Genomic DNA, 22,561 nt, shown 5'->3' with positions numbered 1-22,561 from the left:
TTGGATTGACATCTGCATACACGAATGGGAGCTAGGTAGTTGCACGTACTTTGACGAGATTGGTTGATGTCGGACCATGACGCCGCGTCAGTGGCAATTGGCGAGGTTGATTTGACGGAAGGTCAGCGAACCGATTTGCCCATGGCAATAGGCGGGGTCTCTCCGTAGACAAGAGAGCAATGGGGAGTCTGTACAGTGAGTGATATGAAACGGCGAAAGCTTTTCGCGTTCAGAGACCGTGCTGCCCACTTCAGAGAATCAGTCACAATCTCAATCTCCCCTCTCCCAGCCGCGGCTGAGCAACATATCTTATTGAATATGGAAATATTTTTATAAGTTGACAATTCAAGTGTTTTCAGCTAACCGAAATTTCACATGGTGGTCATGTCTTAACGGAGCACTGAACCAAAGTCCAGGAACAGATTTGTTTAAAAAATCGCTACTCCTTCATGTCATATTACCTGTTCGCCCCGACATTTCAGCACCAGTTTACACCCACTCCCCTGCGCTCCACCCGAGCTGTCTTGTAAAGGAAAATCTATAAACGTCCCACTGCATTCACGCAGACCTTTCACTGAACACGAATACTGATAGCTAACCGTTCGCTTCAACTTGTGAGGAAAGTGTGGGAGTGAGGGAGTGAGATGTAGAGAGAGAGAGAGAGAGAGAGAGAGAGAGAGAGAGAGAGAGAGAGAGAGAGAGAGAGAGAGAGAGAGAGAGAGAGAGAGGATGTGAGGCAGGGGAGAGAGTCACATCGTAGACAGAACAAGGGAGATTTGAAAGGCAGTGAGAGAGAGTTACACGGCAATTTATCAATTTCATGTTCACTTTCGGCCACTGTTTTCCTCCCAGCGTTTTTTTGACCACCAGAGTAATTCACCTCACCGACAAAACGAAGTGGATCTTTCCGTCCCTTCATTTAAACTCGAACGCTGCAGGACTCGTAAGTATTATCACCGTTTGTACTGAGGAGGAGAAATGGTTCATGCGTTTACACATTTCCCTTTAACAGAGGGAGCAGGAGCACGTTATACTTATTGATGCCATTCTCCCAGTTTCTTCAATTATAAAGGCAATTAACATTAAATTAGTGCCATTATTCTTAAAATTCCAAAGTTAGTTCTGATTTGGATTGCAAACACTAGGAAATCTGCAGATGCTGGAAATTCAAAAAACAACAGACACAATTTTTGTGTGTGTTGTTGTCTGATTTGGACGCAAGGATTCTGCTCAGTGCGATAAATCGTCCGCTGTCTAACTTAAGGAAGTCCCTTGGTGAACGAAGCGAGGCGCTCTGCATCCGTACAGTTGTAGAGCACACCGGCATCAATCGTCCTGTTTCTACACAGAATCTATTGTTAGACACTCGGTTGAAAAGTAAAAATATCGTCGCTAAATAAACTGTATTGGCATGTCGATTTGGCTAGTTTCCACCTGTCCCCACCCATCAGCAAGTACATTTTTCATTCCGCTTGTGCGTACACATAGATGTGCGCATAAATATAAATTTGAGTTCACTTTGAGGTAATCACCAACTGCGTATAATGCATGATCCCCTCGGTTAGACCCGTCACCAGATACAGATGAATTGAGTCACTGTCAGTTATTTTCGTGCAGTAGAAACTCAAGACGTCGACCAGCACACGCGGGTGTGTGGGGTGTGTGGTGGAAGAAATTTTCAGCGTTTTGCGTTGAAATACTGAATCAGGACCTCCTAATCTGGTATATATTCTCCGGTAAAAATGCTGCGAGAATTGAACTGACAAATATGGAATGTCAACTCCACAAATTCTCGAATCTCCCCAGCCGAGGGAATAGGATTTATTGAAGAACGTGTTACCGGCTCCAGATCTGTGCTGGATACGATACCAGAACTCAGTACCTCGAAATCCATGTCGTTAATGAAAATCGAATCGGGAAAGTACCGCGTTGAACAGAGAATCAGAATCAGGTTTATTATCTCCGGCAGGTAATGGGAAATTTGTTAACTTATCAGCAGCAATTCAATGCAATACATAATCTAGCAGAGAGAGAAAATAATAATAACAACAACAAATGAAATAAAACATAATAGTAAATACACAAGTAAATCAATTACTTATATTGAATAGATTATGAAAAGTATGCAAAAACAGAAATACTGTATATTAATAAAGTGAGGTAGTGTTCTCAGCTTCAAAGTCTATTCGTGATTCTGATTGCAGTCGGGAAGAAGCTGTTCCTGAACCGCTGAACGTGTGTTTCTGTCTCATAACCTTAGACACCCAAGGTCAACCCCAATATCCGGTGCTATCTGTGTCGACGTTGCTCCTTTGCAGATCGGAAGAACTTTTATCGGCAGTGTCATGACGGTCTATTATCGCCCCTCATTTATGGGCTGTCCTTACTGTGAGAGGCTGATGACGTGAATTGCCGGACAGCGAGTTGCAATGAGAATATTTAGGCTGCAATTGGTTCGTTCAGTGAGGGCGGAAACTGGACAAAAGTGTTTATTTTGAATAAACAGGAATGCAGGAATGTGTGAGGTCATGTACTTCGTTGGGATTAAAATAAAGGACGATCGGTTGCGGTGAGACTGTCAAAGGAAACTGTTCACGAAACAGAGATGGCGAGCCGATGGGTGTATCAGGTATTTTGCAAGGCAACTGCAGATTGTCAACTGAACACATTTGGGGCCAGCGCTCAGACAGCACCTAGGGTGTTAAATTTTATTGGCACACTACACGCTGCTGCTTGTAGTGTGAGCGCTGCGAGCAGGGTTCGAACCTGCGCGGGGAATCCCCATTGGATTTCAAGTCCAACGCCTTAACCACTCGGCCATCGCAGCTCCATCAATGTTCAGCACCTACCGTAGCACTGCACCTGAAGTGAGGGTTGTACTTGATTTATTTTCGGTAACGGAAATGGTGAATCGATCATGCTTTGGGCTTGTCTTGCAGCCAGTGGCACAGGGAACATTTCGCTGGTAGAGGAAAGAATAAATTCAACTAAATACCAACAAATTCTGGAAGCAAAGATCACACCGTCTGTAAAAAAGCTGAAGATGAAAAGAGGATGGCTTCTACAACAGGATAATGATCCTAAACACACCTCAAAATCCACAAAGGACTACTACTAGAGGTACAAGCTGAAGATTTTGCCATTGCCCTCACAATCCCCCGACTTAAACATCATCAAAAATCTGTGGACAGACCTCAAAAGAGCAGTGCATGCAAGATGGCCCAAGCATCTCACAGAGCGAGAAGCCTTTTGCAAGGAATAATGGACGCATATCCTCCAAACAAAAATTGAAACTCTTAGTTGGCTACAGAAAGCCTTTACAAGGTGTGATACTTGCCAAAGGGGGTGTAACTAAGTACTGACCATGCAGGTGGCCCAAACCTTTGCTTCGGCCCCTTTTCCTTTTATCTTATTTTGAAACTGTAAAAGATGGAAATAAAAAAAAAGTAACATTGCTTAAAATATTAAAGAAATGTGTCATCTTTAACTTTATGCCTTTTGGAAATCAGGTCATCTTTTACTTGCTTAGCTATTGACAGGAAGAGAAATTTTGAGCATCGGTGCCCAAATCTTTGTATCCCACCGTATCCTTCCTTCCAATGTGCATCACCGTACCACACGATGATCTATTTGACAAATCTTCTCCCATTCTTCTCAACTGTCTTTGATCTTAAATGTGTTTTAATCTTTTGAGTTTTTGAACACGTTGAAGTCAGGCTACCTTTCTTATATTTTCTTTTCTTTAGCCTCCCTTCCTTCTTTCAAAGTGGAGTGACAATCCCAATTTTCCAACCATCAGGATCTATTCTAGAATGTAATGATACGTGAAGGGGTACTATTATTGCCTCGAGAATCTTCAGTTCCCACTTTTAGAACCGGGTGTGTAGTCCAACTGGTCCCGTTGACATACAGCTTCAGGGCTTTCAGCTTCACAGGCACCTTCTCCGGAGCCATAACATCCACTCTCACTGATGCCCTCTGACACATGTTCATCGGTGCCATTATGCTGGTGTCTTCCACAGAGCAGCCTGACGCAAAATATTTATTTAGTTCGTCCCTTTTCTTTTCCCCCCTCTTCCGTGTCATTTTCCAGCTTTCTGATACCCACACTCGCATCCCTTTTATCCTTCATATGTCTGAAAAAATTGTATTTTCTCTATTATTAGGCATTTATGTTTTGCTCTCATCAAATTTTATTTGCTTTCTTTTGTATTTTCAAAGCATCCCAAACCTCTAGCTTCCCACTAATGCTTGCTATATTATAAACCCTCATTTTTGCCTTTATTCTGTCTTTACTTTCCAGTATCATCCACTGTTGCCTCATCCTTCCTGTCGAATATTTATTCCTATTTGTGATGCATCTATCCTGCGCCTTTCCAATTGCCCCTAGAACACCAGCCCTGCTGGATCTGCCGTTAACCCTGCTGGTTCCCCTTTCCAATCGACTTGGCCAGCCCTAGACTTAGGTCGCTGTTGTTTTCTGCGAGTGACAGGGTCGAGGACTGTTATCATCCCTGACTTTATTCTCTGCGAATGACGTGGTCGGGAACTGTTATTGCTGTTGTGTTTCCATGCAAGTGACGCGGTCGAGGATTGTTATGATCCCTGACTTATTTCTGCCAGTGATGATTTGGGGGACTGCGATTGTCGCTATTATTATTATTATTATTATTATTATTATTATTATTATTATTATTATTATTATTATTATTATTATTATTATTATTATTATTATTATTATTATTTTGCTGCGGGGGAGTAGACAGTTTGGGGTTTGTGAGATTTGTTTCATTTCCTTTATCGTGCCGGGGTTGATGTCTGTCCTTACATCAACACCCATGGCCTGCCTGTATTCAGTTGTTGTCCGGAGCAGATGAATATCAGAGTTGGATTGTACATGCAGGCTTTGAGAATAATATTAACCGTTTGCACCTTTCTATTCTCCTCACTCGTGCCAATGCAGTTCCACTTACTGCATGGAATACTCATCCGTCTAATTTTAGATTCTCGCTCTCAGACTGCAGGATAAATTAGATCACATTACAATCACTGCCTCTGAAGCATTCCTGTATACTAATCTACCTGGTCAAAGCACAACACAACACACAATCCGCAACTGCCTTTTCCTAATGGGCTCAACCACAATGTACTCTAAAAAACCATCCAGTAGGCATTCCCAAACTACCTGCATGTTGAGATCCTACAATGACCATCGTAATATTGCCATTTTCACATGCCTTGTGCATCTCCCGTTGTCATTTGTACTCAAAGTCGACTGCTAGAGGCCTGTATATAACTCCCATCCTCTGATCCTATGTTAACTCTCATTAAGGATTTTTTAAAACATTTTCTGTACATCACTATAAATTACAATAAATAAATAAATAAATATAAATTAAATAAGGGAATTGTTAGGGAGAGTTCATGTGTTGAGAAATGTCTAAGCTGAGCAGAAAAAGCGGCTCTTAATAAAAATGTGATTTTCTATTTTCAGACTCCTCTACATCCACCACCCCACGCCACACTCCCCCACTCCCCACCCCCGTGGGTAGAAATATGTAGAGGGCATGTTTGGTCTGGTGAAGGTCCTGAATAATGCACCCAGCCTTCTTTTGGCACCGTATTGAGAACATGTCGTCGATATTGGCGAGGCGTGCCCGTCACTACAGCACTCTGCCCCTTCTTTCCATCCTACGCATTGGAGCCCCGCCCCACACCAGACTGTGACGCAACGACTGACAATGCTGTCCACGTACGCCCACAGAAATGCATTTGATTCTTCGACAGCACTCTAAATGTCATTCATGAACAATTATGACGTCTGCACAGTGGCCGCGTCAGCATGTTGGGACCAGGATGGATCCGCTGAGATGTCGACGCCCAGGAACCTGAAGATGTTCACCCAGAAGACCATAGGGCCATACGACAAAGGAGCAGAAGTCGGCCATTTGGCCCATCGAGGTTGCTCCGCCATTTCATCATGAGCTGATCCAATCTCCCCTTTAGTCCCATTCCCCCTCCTTCACACCATAACTTTTGATGCCCTGACTACTCAGAAACCTATCAATCTCCGCCTTTAATACACCCAGTGACCCGGCCTCCACTGCCGCCCGTGGCAATAAATTCCATAGATTCACCGTTCTGAACCTCCAGTGAGGATTTGCGTTGGTTCACCTGACGCATTCTCCCTGGAGTACAATTAATTCCCTGGTCTTACTAAGATTGATGAGAAGGTTGTTGCTTCGACTCCACCCAACCAGCATATCCATCTGATGCTGAGACGCATATTGGTGTCATTAGAAACGGGATTGCCTGCACAGTCAAAGTAAACGATGTGTTCCTCCAAGTTCCGAGGTCAGTATGGATAGCAGGGAAAGTCACCGCCTCCTCGATGCTTCACCCGTCCCAGACATTGATCAGCAGTACAGTCAACGCAATGGCTTTTCTTCCGAAGTACCCGGTGTGAGTGACTGTGTATAATCAGTCCTGGGTCGTTGCTGAAATGGTTCAGTGTCTACAGAATGGAGCAGCGAGCGGCGTCACGGACAACGACACTCTTCATAAAGGGTTTGCACATTTCACTGCAAACGCAGGATGTGCTGAGACTGTCACTTTCACGTGATTGGTTTCAGCTCGGTATGTTGTCAGACATTCCTTGTATTCGTCTCAGGGTTGGGTTATAATTAGTGATCACATCCGTAGCCTCCAAACAGAACACAACCTAGTCGCGGTGTGAAGGCTTGCCTGGCTCAGTAACCTGGAGAGCGAAGCTGGCTGGAGTTAGGAGTTGATGCTTTGGCTCTTGGTAGGGTCACTCATGCCAAACAAGTCAAATGGTGGAGGGCAGACTGAGAGTGTCCACCGCTCCCACAATTTCGAGGGTTCAGCTCAGAGATAACAAGCCGAACTGGTCAAAGAAAAGTTCATTGAAACGAAAGTGAAAAGTCCGTCTACATATGTACCCGCTGGTATTTCTGAATCGCTATCCGGGACTTGGCAGGCAATTGTGAAAACCAAGAGGACGCTACTGACACGATGAATGAATCCCTGAACGTCGCCGACTGACAGGGATGGAGGATCTTCATTGCTGCCCCGAAAAGCCAGCGGCGAGACAGGCAGTAAGTTATGAAATTAGTCAACTCCGCCCTGGGGACAGGCCTCCGTTGTATCCAGGACATCTTCATGTAGCGGTGTCTCAGAGAGGCGGCGATCGTCATTAAGGAATTCATCACCCAGGACATTCCTCTTCTCACTGTTACCATCAGGAAGGAGGTACAGAAACCTAAAGCCACACACTCAGCGATTCAGGAACCAATTCTTCCCCTCTGCCATCCAATGTCTAAATGGACATTGAACCTATGAATACTGCATCACTCTTTTATCTGTTTTCTCTATTTTTAATTTAACAATTTAATATACATATATTTACTCTAATTGAATGTTTGTTTTTTATTTCTATATGTATCATGCATTGATTGTACTGCTGCGGTTAATTTAACAGATTTCCCGACATCTGTCCGAGATATTAAACCAGAATCTGATTCTGATTCTGAAGTAGGTCACATCCGTAAGGCAGATGTTGGTGAAGATCAGAACTGAGACTCTCAATCTGGATCAGCAGAAATTGAGTTCAGTGGTGAAATTGCCGCTCTCGAAATCCCAAGCGTTTGGCACAACAATGTGACTGGAGTGAGCAGTTTCGCTTGTCACCTAATTTCTGCCCGCACCGATTCGAAACCCTATGAAATGTATAAGCGGATATTGTATGCAAGTTACAGGCACTTGTGTCCTGGTCGGGAAAAGGGAAGAGGTTAAACTATATAAGTTCACTTGCCAGTTTCTCGTTCTTCGACATTAATGTCTACAGCGCTCATCAACATGCAGACCCATCGTTTTCCAAAGACTGCTGCGCTGTTTCCATTTTACACGTATTTCCACAACAGAGTGTAACAGCAACACAGTCTCCCAACTCCTACACTGACCTCCTGAGGCCAGCGTGCCGAACACCTTTCCCACAGTCTCTCTGCATATGAGACGGGTTTCAGCAAACTATGCCCCTCTACGACTCTCTCTCCATGCTGATTTGCACTCCCCGGTGCTGTACCATTCCTTGAATAAATACTCAGCTGGTTTGACATTCCAAATTGTGACACTACAAACTTACCTGCCTTGAAAACTATTTCCAATCCCTCCTTCAGAGTTTCTGTTTGATATTGCCAATTATCCCGAGCGCCAATGAAAAAATCGTGAAGAAAATCGCTGATAATTTCCAATAGCGGGGCTCGTCCGGGATTTGAACCCAGGACCTCTCGCATGTGCATTTTCACCCGAAGCGAGAACCATACCACTAGACCAACGATCCCGCATTCGCAGATTGCGTCACAACTGAACTCCGAAGCCATTTAAATTTAATTGGTGGAAAACCCATTGTCCTTTCCGTTGTTGAGAGGAGAGACTGATGTCGAAATATGTTGGGCCCGTAATCATTTGAGATTGCTCCACAACTGACCTATAGAACATCTTCAGCATCTCACTGCAGATATTGACTGACGCCAACCTTCTAAGGAAGTACAGTCGACTCTGTGCCTTCCTGCACAAGGCATCTGTGTTGGCAGTCCAGTCTAGCTTCTCGTCTAACTGTACTCCCAGATACTTGTAGGTCTTAACCTGCTCCACACATTCTCCATTAATGATCACTGGCTCCATATGAGGCCTAGATCTCCTAAAGTCCACCACCATCTCCTTGGGTCTTGGTGATATTGAGATTCAGTCAAAATAAGAATATAACGGACCCTGATGCGTCAGAATGCGTTTGCCAGTGGAAGGGACCCAAACATGGGACACTAGTTCAAAACGCAAACTCCAAGCATATTTTTCTCGCATAAGGTGATGCTTCTCAGAGATTTCCTGCCCCGGCGGCTGGTGGACGGTGGATAATTAGAATTATTTCAAGCGCGTATACAGAAGTATTTGTTCCATGAACAGCGGAGACGTTTTATAAATGACACACAATAAGAATTTTATTCAGGACAAATTTTCACACGTCGATGCTGTCTAGCCCGCTGAGTTCCTCCAGCATGTTGTGAGTGTTTCGCAAGTTCGTCTAAGATTCTGCTGATTATCCTTTCACTGACAAGCATTGTTCTGTCACGTGACCTTCCAACTCATGTCACGTCACCTTCCGACTTTACTATCTGTATTTACCTCTTTTCGGTGCAACTAAGTCGAAACTCACAAGAGGATTCCAATTCAAACTGTAAAATCTACCATCCACATTCCCCCACTCCACGTCGAGTATGATCACCATCCCCGATGACATCACCACATTGCTGTTTGGATAAAACTGGTATGGAGATGGAATGAGACAGTGTGCGTAAAGGATGATTCATATCTTGCTGACAGCCGAGGGGAAAGGGAGAAGATGGTGAAGGGCAACAGGATATGGATATTTCTCAATGACAGAAACTTTCCTTCAACAAAACTGGGTGTAAAATGAGGAAAACAAAGAACGAAAGGGAGGAAGAATGCCGAATTCATGGACGGGATTGGAAACTACCTCTCCAGTGGAAACTGCGACCTTAACACAATGTCTTAGGCCACTAATCTATCTTGGCCATGAGGATGATCTTGTGGTTAATTTCATTACTGCAGCCAAGCAAAGGATTAATGCGCTTTCAAGTTTCCGGGGATGGGGTCGGAGAAAAGAAACTCTTTTTGCAGCTTGCTGCTACTGTTTAGAGGGAGGTGTTGTCTGTTTTTCAGAGAAGCTCAGAATAGAATTAAATGGACCTGCGACCAGATAAGATTAGTCTAGTTTACGATTGTGGTCAAAGAAGACGAGATGTTTTGAAAGTTCCTGCCGACGGTGTTGACCACTGTTTCAGTGAACATGACAACTGCCGACGGTGTTGATCACTGTTTAGTCAACCTGCCAACTGCCGACGGTGTTGGTCACTGCTTTAGTCAACAAGGCAACTGCCGACGGTGTTGATCACTCTTTCAGTCAACCTGACAACTGCCGACGGTGTTGATCACTGTTTTAGTCAACATGACAACTGCCGACGGTGTTGATCACTGTTTTAGTCAACATGACAACTGCCGACGGTGTTGACCACTCTTTCAGTCAACATGACCTCTGCCGACGGTGTTGATCACTGTTTTAGTCAACATGACCTCTGCCGACGGTGTTGATCACTGTTTCAGTCAACCTGACAACTGCCGACGGTGTTGATCACTGTTTCAGTCAACCTGGCAACTGCCGACGGTGTTGATCACTGTTTTAGTCAACCTGACAACTGCCGACGGTGTTGATCACTGTTTTAGTCAACATGGCAACTGCCGACGGTGTTGACCACTCTTTCAGTGAACATGACCTCTGCCGACGGTGTTGATCACTGTTTTAGTGAAGATGACTACTGCCGACGGTGTTGACCACTGTTTTAGTCAACATGACCTCTGCCGACAGTGTTGATCACTGTTTTAGTCAACATGACAACTGCCGACGGTGTTGATCACTGTTTTAGTCAACATGACAACTGCCGACGGTGTTGATCACTGTTTTAGTCAACATGACAACTGCCGACAGTGTTGATCACTGTTTTAGTCAACCTGACAACTGCCGACGGTGGTGATCACTGTTTTAGTCAACATGACAACTGCCGACATTGTTGATCACTGTTTTAGTCAACATGACAACTGCCGACGGTGTTGATCACTGTTTTAGTCAACATGACAACTGCCGACAGTGTTGATCACTGTTTTAGTCAACCTGACAACTGCCGACGGTGGTGATCACTGTTTTAGTCAACATGACAACTGCCGACAGTGTTGATCACTGTTTTAGTCAACCTGACAACTGCCGACAGTGTTGATCACTGTTTTAGTCAACCTGACAACTGCCGACGGTGTTGATCACTGTTTTAGTCAACATGACAACTGCCGACAGTGTTGATCACTGTTTTAGTCAACATGACAACTGCCGACGGTGTTGATCACTGTTTTAGTCAACCTGACAACTGCCGACAGTGTTGATCACTGTTTTAGTCAACCTGACAACTGCCGACGGTGTTGATCACTGTTTTAGTCAACCTGACAACTGCCGACGGTGTTGATCACTGTTTTAGTCAACCTGACAACTGCCGACGGTGTTGATCACTGTTTTAGTCAACCTGACAACTGCCGACGGTGTTGATCACTGTTTTAGTCAACATGACAACTGCCGACGGTGTTGATCACTGTTTTAGTCAACATGGCAACTGCCGACGGTGTTGACCACTGTTTCAGTCAACATGACAACTGCCGACAGTGTTGATCACTGTTTTAGTCAACATGACAACTGCCGACAGTGTTGATCACTGTTTTAGTCAACCTGACAACTGCCGACAGTGTTGGTCACTGTTTTAGTCAACATGACAACTGCCGACGGTGTTGATCACTGTTTTAGTCAACCTGACAACTGCCGACAGTGTTGATCACTGTTTTAGTCAACCTGACAACTGCCGACAGTGTTGGTCACTGTTTTAGTCAACATGACAACTGCCGACGGTGTTGATCACTGTTTTAGTCAACCTGACAACTGCCGACAGTGTTGGTCACTGTTTTAGTCAACATGACAACTGCCGACGGTGTTGATCACTGTTTTAGTCAACCTGACAACTGCCGACAGTGTTGATCACTGTTTTAGTCAACCTGACAACTGCCGACAGTGTTGGTCACTGTTTTAGTCAACATGACAACTGCCGACGGTGTTGATCACTGTTTTAGTCAACCTGACAACTGCCGACAGTGTTGATCACTGTTTTAGTCAACCTGACAACTGCCGACAGTGTTGGTCACTGTTTTAGTCAACATGACCTCTGCCGACGGTGTTGACCACTCCTTCAGTGAACATGACAACTGCCGACGGTGTTGATCACTGTTTTAGTCAACCTGACAACTGCCGACAGTGTTGATCACTGTTTTAGTCAACCTGACAACTGCCGACAGTGTTGGTCACTGTTTTAGTCAACATGACAACTGCCGACGGTGTTGATCACTGTTTTAGTCAACCTGACAACTGCCGACAGTGTTGATCACTGTTTTAGTCAACCTGACAACTGCCGACGGTGTTGATCACTGTTTTAGTCAACCTGACAACTGCCGACGGTGTTGATCACTGTTTTAGTCAACCTGACAACTACCGATGGTGTTGATCACTGTTTTAGTCAACATGACCTCTGCCGACAGTGTTGACCACTGTTTCAGTCAACCTGACAACTGCCGACAGTGTTGATCACTGTTTTAGTCAACATGACAACTGCCGACATTGTTGATCACTGTTTTAGTCAACCTGACAACTGCCGACGGTGTTGATCACTGTTTCAGTCAACATGACAACTGCCGACAGTCTTGATCACTGTTTTAGTCAACCTGACAACTGCCGACGGTGTTGACCACTCTTTCAGTGAACCTGACAACTGCCGACGGTGTTGATCACTGTTTCAGTCAACATGACAAATGCCGACAGTCTTGATCACTGTTTTAGTCAACCTGACAACTGCCGACAGTATTGGTCACTGTTTTAGTCAACATGACAACTGCCAACGGTGTTGATCACTGTTTAGTCAACCTGACAACTGCCGACAGTGTTGATCACTGTTTCAGTCAACCTGACAACTGCCGACGGTGTTGATCACTGTTTCAGTCAACATGATAACTGCCGACAGTGTTGATCACTGTTTTAGTCAACCTGACAACTGCCGACGGTGTTGATCACTGTTTTAGTCAACCTGACAACTGCCGACAGTGTTGATCACTGTTTTAGTCAACATGGCAACTGCCGACGGTGTTGACCACTCTTTCAGTCAACCTGACAACTGCCGACGGTGTTGATCACTGTTTTAGTCAACCTGACAACTGCCGACGGTGTTGATCACTGTTTTAGTCAACATGGCAACTGCCGACGGTGTTGACCACTCTTTCAGTCAACCTGACAACTGCCGACGGTGTTGAACAGTGTTTCAGTGAAAATGACAACTGCCGACGGTGTTGATCACTGTTTCAGTCAACATGACAACTGCCGACAGTGTTGATCACTGTTTTAGTCAACCTGACAACTGCCGACAGTGTTGATCACTGTTTCAGTCAACCTGACAACTGCCGACGGTGTTGATCACTGTTTTAGTCAACATGGCAACTGCCGACGGTGTTGATCACTGTTTTAGTCAACCTCACAACTGCCGACGGTGTTGATCACTGTTTTAGTCAACATGACAACTGCCGACAGTGTTGATCACTGTTTTAGTCAACCTGACAACTGCCGACAATGTGGATCACTGTTTTAGTCAACCTGACAACTGCCGACGGTGTTGATCACTGTTTTAGTCAACATGACAACTGCCGACAGTGTTGATCACTGTTTTAGTCAACCTGACAACTGCCGACAATGTGGATCACTGTTTTAGTCAACCTGACAACTGCCGACGGTGTTGATCACTGTTTTAGTCAACCTCACAACTGCCGACGGTGTTGATCACTGTTTTAGTCAACATGACAACTGCCGACAGTGTTGATCACTGTTTTAGTCAACCTGACAACTGCCGACAATGTGGATCACTGTTTTAGTCAACCTGACAACTGCCGACGGTGTTGATCACTGTTTTAGTCAACCTGACAACTGCCGACGGTGTTGATCACTGTTTTAATCAACATGACTACTGCCGACGTTGTTGACGGTGTTAACTAGATTTCCGCAATTAGTTCCGCATATGGTGTAAACGTCGGATACATTGTGGTTATTTCTAATACGCTCAACAACGTGATATTTCGCACAGTTTCACTGTTGGACTGGGCAAGATACGAGACAACACAACGTCCGCAAACCTCAGACTGAACTCTGCCGTCTCCAACCCTATCAGTCTGTCATCGTCCATCATGCTTCCTTCAAGGGTAGCCACGCTTCCGGTTTCTCTCCTCGTCACTCTCCTTCTACCCTTATCCCCCTCTTGTCTTGCACTTGTCACTCGCTCCTTCTCAAACTCTTCCTCTCTCCCCTCTTTCTCCCCGTCTCTCTCGTTCTTCCGACGCTTCTCTCTTTCGCTCCCCGTGTCTCTCCCCATCTCTGCAAGACTCTCTTCCACGAGTCGCTCTTTTCTCCCAGTCTGTCTTTTCTCTGCCCCTTCACTCACTCTATAGCTCCTTCACCCACTCCCAATCTCATTCCAACCAACCTTTCTCCTCCGTAGTCTTTCTAACCAAAGTGTCTGCTCCCTTGAAATTTTTTGTCCCTCACGTCTCTAGTTTGTTCGCGTTCCCTTCTCTCGCTGATCCTCCGTCTCTCCCTCGTTTTTATCTCAGTTTTTCTACCCATCTCTCTCTTCCCCGTGTGTCTCCACTCCACTGTCCACTGTGCTCTCATTCTCCCGTCATTGCCTCCCCCACGTCCGGTTTTGCTCGGACTCCCTCCAAGGCTTGGACAATGTTGAACACTCCGGGTACATGCTGATGGTATTAAATTGTTGCAGAAACACGTTTATTTATGGGGTAACTCAGTCCAAATTCAGAGAGCAGTTCTCCACCGCAGCGAGATAGCCGGTCATGTCAATTAATCAACTAATTAATAAATTAAAAGGTCTTAAGTTCTTCTCAGTGGTGGTAGGGGCCATTTTTCCACCTTGACGGTGCAAAACCGGCGGTCATTGGAGAACATGGCAGCGGGGAAAATAAAACTGGTTGGCAGCCCGACGGAGACACATCATGAGAACAGACCCCTCGGCGCCCGCACCCTGCGACCTTCACCTCCGACCAGTGATTAAATTCTGCTGCATCTTATTTTGATTTTTGACCATATCTCCGCTGTCATCATCGTCGAACCACGTTCAATGATAAATCCCGCCCTACAGTGTAAATACTCAGCGCTCAAGTGACGGACAAAGCCGGTGCTTCTCGCAGACAGGGAGGAAACGGAGCAGCTGCTGGAAATATGGCCGTCAGAGGGAGAGCGGACGGAATTCACAGTGAGCACCCCGACGGTCAGATCGGGACTGGTCCGAGCTCGCAGTGAGTGAGCAGCACCGCAATGAGATTTAGCTGTTTGCACCCAACATCGGATCCGTCTACACGCGATGAGCAGACAACATCCGCCTGTAAACAAACACTAACTATAACTGTCGAGTTCGGCAGTTTTCCAAATTTCCATCTAGCAAAATACATGTTGAATCTCCTCTGCATTCATACCAGTACAAACACATGTCTGTTAATAATTTTTCATTTTCTCACAGCGAAGACTGGTAAAACTCATTTTTCAATTGCTGGGAACTTTCGTACTATTCTAGTAATGTTTATTATGGTAGCTTCCTGGAGATTCACAAAAATATACCTGAGTAGGTATAATTATTGTTGTGCAGTGACTTTGGGATGAAACCACCAGTAGATATTACAATTGGGGAAAAGTATACCCTGTTCATATACCATAGTCTTTCAATTTTCTTTTTCAAGTCAGTATATTTCTATTGCTTTTCACGTACTGATTTCTGTATATCATGTGCATTTGGAATGACACACACATACCTGCAGATTTATCTCTTATTTGTGATTGGTTGACTATTAAGTAAATTGTTTTTGCTGCTTTATCCTGTGATATTATATCTGGATGTGTATTATGTATTGCTCTATCTCCAGGTCATAATAAAATTGTCGGACTCTAACTCTAAAACTCCCTCAGGATTCTATTTGTAGTAATGGATCTTCTCTGTCATGAGTTTGCAATTTAAAGCATGATTTTGCCGAATGATGCTTGCCAACGGATTGTGCCTGTGTAAGTAATCACCTTGAGTTAAACTGTTTCAGGATCCTGTAATGTGTTGGATAATTTCTGGTTTCTCTTACTTTCTGCCTTCATCGTCTCGAATTTGTTCGTCTTTTATTGTGTATTTTCGATATTTTCGTGTTAACCACCCGGTCGTATATTGCCACAGAAGGAATGGAACTCCCCAACACCGTGTCTGAATGTGAGCAGCTTCCCGAGCGTCTTCCTCCCTCGCCTCTCCACGGCACAATCTACTGCTTCGTCCCTCCCTTCTTCCTCACCATCACCATTCTCTCACCCCTCTCTAATTGTTCAGCACACCCCCTCTCCCTCAGTTTCTTTCCTCCATCCTCACCATTCTCTCACCCCTCTCTAATCGTTCAACACACCCCCTCTCCCTCAGCCTCTTTCATCCACCCTCAGCTTCTCCTTTCCCCTGTCTTACTCCTCTCGCCCCACTTGCCTTCACTCTCACTTTTCTTCTATATACAGTGGCGTGCAAAAGTTCTGACTGCCCTTGTCAAAATTTATTTTACTGGGAATATATAAGCCAGTAAAAATGACCTGATTTCGAAAAGGCATAAGCTTAAAGATAACACATTTCTTTAATATTTTAAGAAAGATTACATGTTATTTTCATCCTTTACAGTTTCAAAATAACAGAAAAAAGGAAAAGGGCCCGAAACAAAAGTTTGGTTATCCTGCCTGGCGGTACTTAGTTCCACCCCCTTTGGCAAGTATCACAGCTTGCAGACGCTTTCGGCAGACAGCTAATAGTCTTTCCATTCTTGCTTGATGGAATTTCGCCCATTCTTCCTTGCAAAAGGCTTCTAATTCTGTGAGATCCTTGGGCCACGTTGCTCTCTTGAAGTCTAGCTACAGATGTCCGATGATGTTTAGGTCGGGGGACTGTCAGGTCCATGGGAAAACCTTCTGCTTGCACCTCTTGAGGTAATGCATTTTGGTTTTTGAGGTGTGCATGGGATCATTATCCTGTTGTAGAAGCCATCCTCTTTTCATCTTCAGTTTTGTTACAGACGGGGTGATGTTTGCTTCCAGAATTTCCTGGTATTTAATTGAATTCATTCTTCCCTCCACCAGTGAAATGCTTCCCCGTTCCACAGCCTGAAACACAAGCCTAAAGCATGATCGACCCACCCCCGTGCTTATGAAATTCTGCACCTTTCATTTTTCTCCGATCATATCTTTGCTCATTGAGACCAAAAAATCTACTTTAAATTCATCATTCCACAGGACTTGTTTCTCAAATGCTTCAGGCTTGTTTAGATGTTCCTTTGGAAACCTCCGACGCTGAATTTTGTGGTGAGGACGCAGGCAAGGTTTTCTTCTGACGACTCTTCCATTATGGTCATATTTGTACAGGTGTCGCTGCACACAGTAGAACAGTGCACCACTACTCCAGAGCCTGCTAAATACAGGAGGGGGCGGGACACTCTCCCATTCCCAGTCCGCCGCAATCGTAGCCGGTGGGGTTTCGCTCCCCGGAGAGTGAGGTGCTGCTGCTCGCTTGCGAGGCGTTTCGAGTTGATAGGGTCTTCAGACCGAAGGGGCTGTGGAATGGTGGGTGAAAGTTGGAGACTTACCTCGCATCCGTGGGTCTGATCCATGGGGGAGTGGCGACCCGGGAGGTGAGAGCTCCGTAGTCCCGGCACTGGTGGGTTTCTTCGTGCTGCTAGGCTCGGGGATTCCATGGTCCTGAGGTCAAAGGAAGAGTGGGGTGAGAGCGCGGAAATACCAAGTCAGGCCATTAGGGGGGCTCTTCGATGTTTCTAATTTACTGTACTTCCGTATATCAATTTAATATTTATGCAGTGATACACAATAAGTCTTTGGAAAAAAATATAATATAATTAATATTTCATCGTGCTTCACTCTGAAATAAATTGAAATGAACTGACTTGATTTCTTACATCCTTCATATACATGAGGAGTAAAAAGCTTCACGTCACGTCTCTATCTAAATGTGCAATCATAGTAATTTATAGTAAATAGAACAGTCAATGTAGTATAGAGTACAAACAAATCAGCGTGAGTTAATCAGCCTGATGTCCTGGTGGGAGCTGTCCCGGAGCCTGTTGGTCCGGGGTTTTATGCTGCGGTACCGCTTCCCGGATGGTAGCAGCTGGAATAGATTGTGATTGTGCTGACCAGGGTCCCCAATGAACCTTCTGGCCCTTTAAACACACCTGTCCCTGCAAATGTCCTGAATCATGGGAAGTTCACATCTACAGATGCGCTGGCCTGTCCGCACAACTCACTGTAAAGTACTGCGATTGAGGGAGGTACAGTCCCCATACCAGGCAGTGATGCCGCCAGTCATGATGCTCTCAATTGTGCCACTGCAGAAAATTCTCAGGATTTCTGAGCCATACCAATCTTCCTCAACCGTCGTAGGTGAAAGAGGCGCTGTTGTGCATTTTTCTCTTCAAAGCTGGCCTGTACAGGCCACGTGAGGTCCTCGGTGATGTGGATGGCAGGAACCTAAAGCTGTTTACTCTCTCAACCGCAAATCCATTGATTTTAATACGGGTTCGCCCGTCTCCATTCCTCCTGTAATCCAGAACTAGCTCCGTTGTTTTTGCGACATTGAGGGAAAGATTTTTATTTTGACATCACTGTGTCAGAGAGATAACTTCTTCCCTGTAGGCCACTTCGTTATTTTTTGATATTAGTCTAGTCAATGTAGTGTCGTAGGCAAATGTAATTAACAGATTGGAGCTGTGGATTGCGATACAGTAATGGGTATACAGGGAGTAAGGGAGGGGCCTCATTACATGGCCCTGAGGGGTTCCCGAATTGAAAGTCAGAGGGGTGAAGGTGAGGAAGCCCATTCTTACAACCTGCTGGCGATCTGAGAGGCAGGGTCAAGGACGAGATCTCTAAGCTTCCTGTCGAGCCTGTGGGGAATTATGGTGTTGAATACCGAACTGTAGTCCAGGAAGAGAATTCTCACACAAGCATCCTTCTTCTCCAGATGTGTATGGACGATGTGTAGACAGTGGTCATTGCGCCGTCTGTAGATCGGTTGTGTCGGTAGGCAATTTATACGGGGTTCAGCACCCTCCTTTCCTAAAAGGGTTACAGACACTAATCAGACAGGCCCGTGTCAGTCACCAAGTAATCTCAATGTCCCGCTGTGTCCCCACAATCTCGTGTCAAATGTTTGTAGTGAGATGCTAAAGGTATTCTATAGGTCAGTTGTGGAGAGCGCCCTCTTCTTTGTGGTGGGCTGGAGAGTATAACATCGGTAGCTGAGCGAAGGGCGCTGAGTAGGCCGCGGTCAATTATGGAAAACCTTGAACATCCTCTACATAGCACCATCCAGAGACAGAGAAGCAGTTTCAGCGACAGGTTACTATCGATGCAATGCTCCTCAGACAGGATGAACAGATCAATACTCCCCAATGCCATTCGGCTTTGCAATTCAACCGCCAGGAGTAAGATATGTTAAAGTGCCGGGGTTAGGACCCAATGTATTTAAGTAAACTACTTCAGAACTTTTTAAAAGCTATTATTAATGCTTTTTGAGAGGGTGATTTTAGATGCATATCATATTTTTACTGAGTTAAGTATTTTATGTAATTAGTTTTGCTACAATAAGTGTATGGGACATTGGAAAAAATGTTGAATTTCCCCATGGGGATGAATAAAGTATCTATCTATCTATCTATCTATCTATCTATCTATCTATCTATCTATCTATCTATCTATTGCCCCACTCTCTGCCCACTGCCCAGTGTCAGTTCCCAAATTTATTAACAGCGTAGGTGGAATTACGATTATATTAAGCTGGAACATCAAAGCATAAATCAGGAAAGTATATTTCCTAGGAAATGCACAACGGAAATACGAAAGTATTTTAGGAGACGTTTGCCCCATTCAGACATCTGGTTAAGAGGAAGAAAGAAGCTTTAGGAAGCTGACGTCAGGATTAGAAAGCAAGGATCAGGCATGACTGTAGAATTACAGCGTAGCCGGGGACAAACTGAAGAATGGAATTAGGATCACTAGAAACGTCTACAGAAGGTCTACAGTGTCTTTAAGAAAAACCACAAGCCATTCTAGATGCATGTGAAGATAAACTTGACTAGAGTGAGTGTAGGACCTGTCGGAGATAGGAGCTGAAACAAGCGACTGAAGTCGGGGGAAGAAGGGCAGGTCCTGAATGAAAACTTTAATTCAGTGTTCACCAGTGAGAGGGACATTTGTGAGGAGAGCATTAAACAGGCCGATGTGTGAAACATATCGAGGTTAAGAGAGAGAATGCACTGGAACGTTTGAAAATAGAAACATTAGGGTAGATAAGTCCTCTTGTGTGCTCGGGAAGAACCCTGCGTGACTGCGGGAAGCGGTGAGTCCTACTTCAGTGATGGGCAAACTATTGGAGAACATTCTTAGAAACAGCATTTACGAAAATTTGGAGAAGCAGTAACAGGTTTGGAAGAATCAGATTGGCTTTGTGAGACGCAGATAATCTCTCACGTCCCTGGTTCAATTCTGTGAGGATGTGACTGTTATATTTACTTTTAACCATGGTAGGATCTTTCAGAAAGCTTGGTATCCTGGGAAAGTCGGCTTGTGTTTGCAATGATGTAGAAGTTGGTTTAAATTCTGGGTAGTCTAGGAGGTTGTCACAGATTACAAGAGGACAGTGACAGGACGCAGAGCAGCGCTGAGAAGTTACAGATGTAGTTCAACCCGGAACGTGACAGAGTGATTCAATTCGGAAGGATGAATTTGAAGGCAGAGGTGATACTTTCTCAAGTCAACCGAGGGCCGCACATTAGTACGAGTTCCGCAATGGAAACAGAGTGATGAGACTCTCTCCAATAAGCCAAAGGCTGCTCATCGGTACGAGAACCACAATCGGCACGGAGCGGTGCACTGCAGGAGCAGAAGTAAGTGTGATTGACAGGTGAGCTTGAACACATCCGGTGTTCTGCACATACTCATAGTGACGCTCGAAATGCAATATACCTGACAGCAAATCAGGTGAGAAAGAAAAAGTATAATTTCGTGGAAAATAATAGAACAGCCTGGTAACTTGCGAGCAGTTCACAGATTTCAATAGCTGCTTATGTTAAAAGACAGAATGAATGGAGAAATAGTGGCAGAATTGTGTCAGGTATGGGAGTAACTTTAAAGTTTAATATACTGCATGGCATGTCACAGGTGTGGGGTGGTGAAGTCATTCACTGGCTTGGTCCCTGCCAAACGGCCCATGTCTGCGCTGGAAAACATTGTTCTTCAAACTGTCCACAGCCCTCGCTAATTTCTTGAAGACGCTCTCCCGTTTTGATCACAGGTCTCTGGAATGTCGCTGTGGATCTTTGACAGTTTTTGCAGGAATATGTGCAGTGTATTTTATTGTACCACTTGTCAGCTGTCACTGTGGTTTCCAACACTCACACCGCACGGAATGACTAGAATTAAGGAAAGAAAAGAATGAACGAATGTTCCCCTTTAATAAAGAAGTGTTCTCCATTTCACCCGCCAGAACAAACTCCATCCCTCAATTTCAGAAGCGAATGTGCACGATCAAATATTACAAAATAAATCGATGTCAAGATGAATGCCTGGTTTAAACCAGCAATTATATAAATTTATGCAATTTAAGTAGCTGAAACCAGGTATCATGGAAAGTAACATGGGAAAAAAGCACGTCATGTGTTCTTTTAAATAGATTGCAATATCCCGTGGCAGTGAGTAAACTCGGGACAGTGAGTAAAACTAGTTTAACGCAAGGTTTGTTGCATTTGGTTGTCCCTAATGTCCCTGACGTAATAACCACGCTAATTGCCTCAGTGGAATTGTTCTCTCCTCAATAAAAGTCTGCTAAACCGATCACCAGTCCATCTGAGCAGCTGAAACGCTCCATACAACTGAACGCAGCTTCTGACGGAATATGGACTATCCGGCGATTTACTACATCGCGGCCATTTTCTATCCCACACTTGTAGCGGTTGGTGTCCCCGGTAAGATGCGGAGCTGGTCACTTTATGTATGGTGCCGTCGTTACTCTGCTGCGGTATCCGCACTGCTACTGAGCACAGATGCTACCGTCGGCTGAAACGTGTTTCTGAAATGGAGGATTTGGGCAACTAATGGTTTTATTTTCATTTTCCGCACTTTGATAGAAGTGATTTTTCTTTTGTCAATTACGTTGGTTCAGCTATTGACAATGTTTCATAAATTCACCTTGCTAGTCCTTCTGAAGTGATGCTGGTCTCTGCTTCTCTAGGTCCGAGTCTCTATCAGTGCAGACACTTCGACCTTATAACAACGTGGCAGCTTATTTAAATGACGGTCCACTCTATTTATGACACGTAGGTCTGTTCTCTGTAAGTCAGTAAATGAGAACTCGTGCTTTATATCTCCTTGACTCCACTTTGTCACCGTTCAGCTATTTCACCTCTAATAATGGAAATGGTGTTGTTTACAGGAGCGATCGACTGCTTACCGGTCCGTGAGTCGTGGAACTCGGATGCCTCGCTCTAAACTGTGGGAAGTTCGCCAATCCACTGACACTCACATTCGTCATTGTCCTCCAGCCGGAGTGCAGCGACCGAGACCGCACACACTGGATTCCCGCTTTCCACTTCCAAACAGACCATACCCTGATAGCATCGGTAGAATGGGAGCAGTCAGGGAACTGAACATGTTTCTATTTTGTTTCAACATTTTTTGCAGTTAATTTAACGGCGATTGTGATCCTCTCTCGGGGAAAATGCGGACTCTCCAAATGCATCACCCGTT

At 44.8% G+C, this 22,561-nt stretch overlaps 1 protein-coding gene and 1 non-coding gene across 2 annotated transcripts in view; both read right to left on the bottom strand.

Annotated features, from left to right (window-relative positions):
• Positions 1-22,561, bottom strand: part of LOC140721274 (uncharacterized) — a 349,814-nt gene that overhangs the window by 280,950 nt on the left and 46,303 nt on the right. The window lies entirely within an intron of this gene.
• Positions 2,746-2,827, bottom strand: trnas-uga (transfer RNA serine (anticodon UGA)). Its single transcript has one exon. It is a non-coding gene; the product is annotated as a tRNA-Ser (tRNA).

Source organism: Hemitrygon akajei, unplaced genomic scaffold (assembly GCF_048418815.1).
Source record: "Hemitrygon akajei unplaced genomic scaffold, sHemAka1.3 Scf000053, whole genome shotgun sequence".
In the NCBI taxonomy this organism is placed as follows: Eukaryota; Metazoa; Chordata; class Chondrichthyes; order Myliobatiformes; family Dasyatidae; genus Hemitrygon; species Hemitrygon akajei.
Note: the sequence above shows the minus strand (reverse complement) of the source record. Positions and strands in the feature narration are given on the sequence as shown.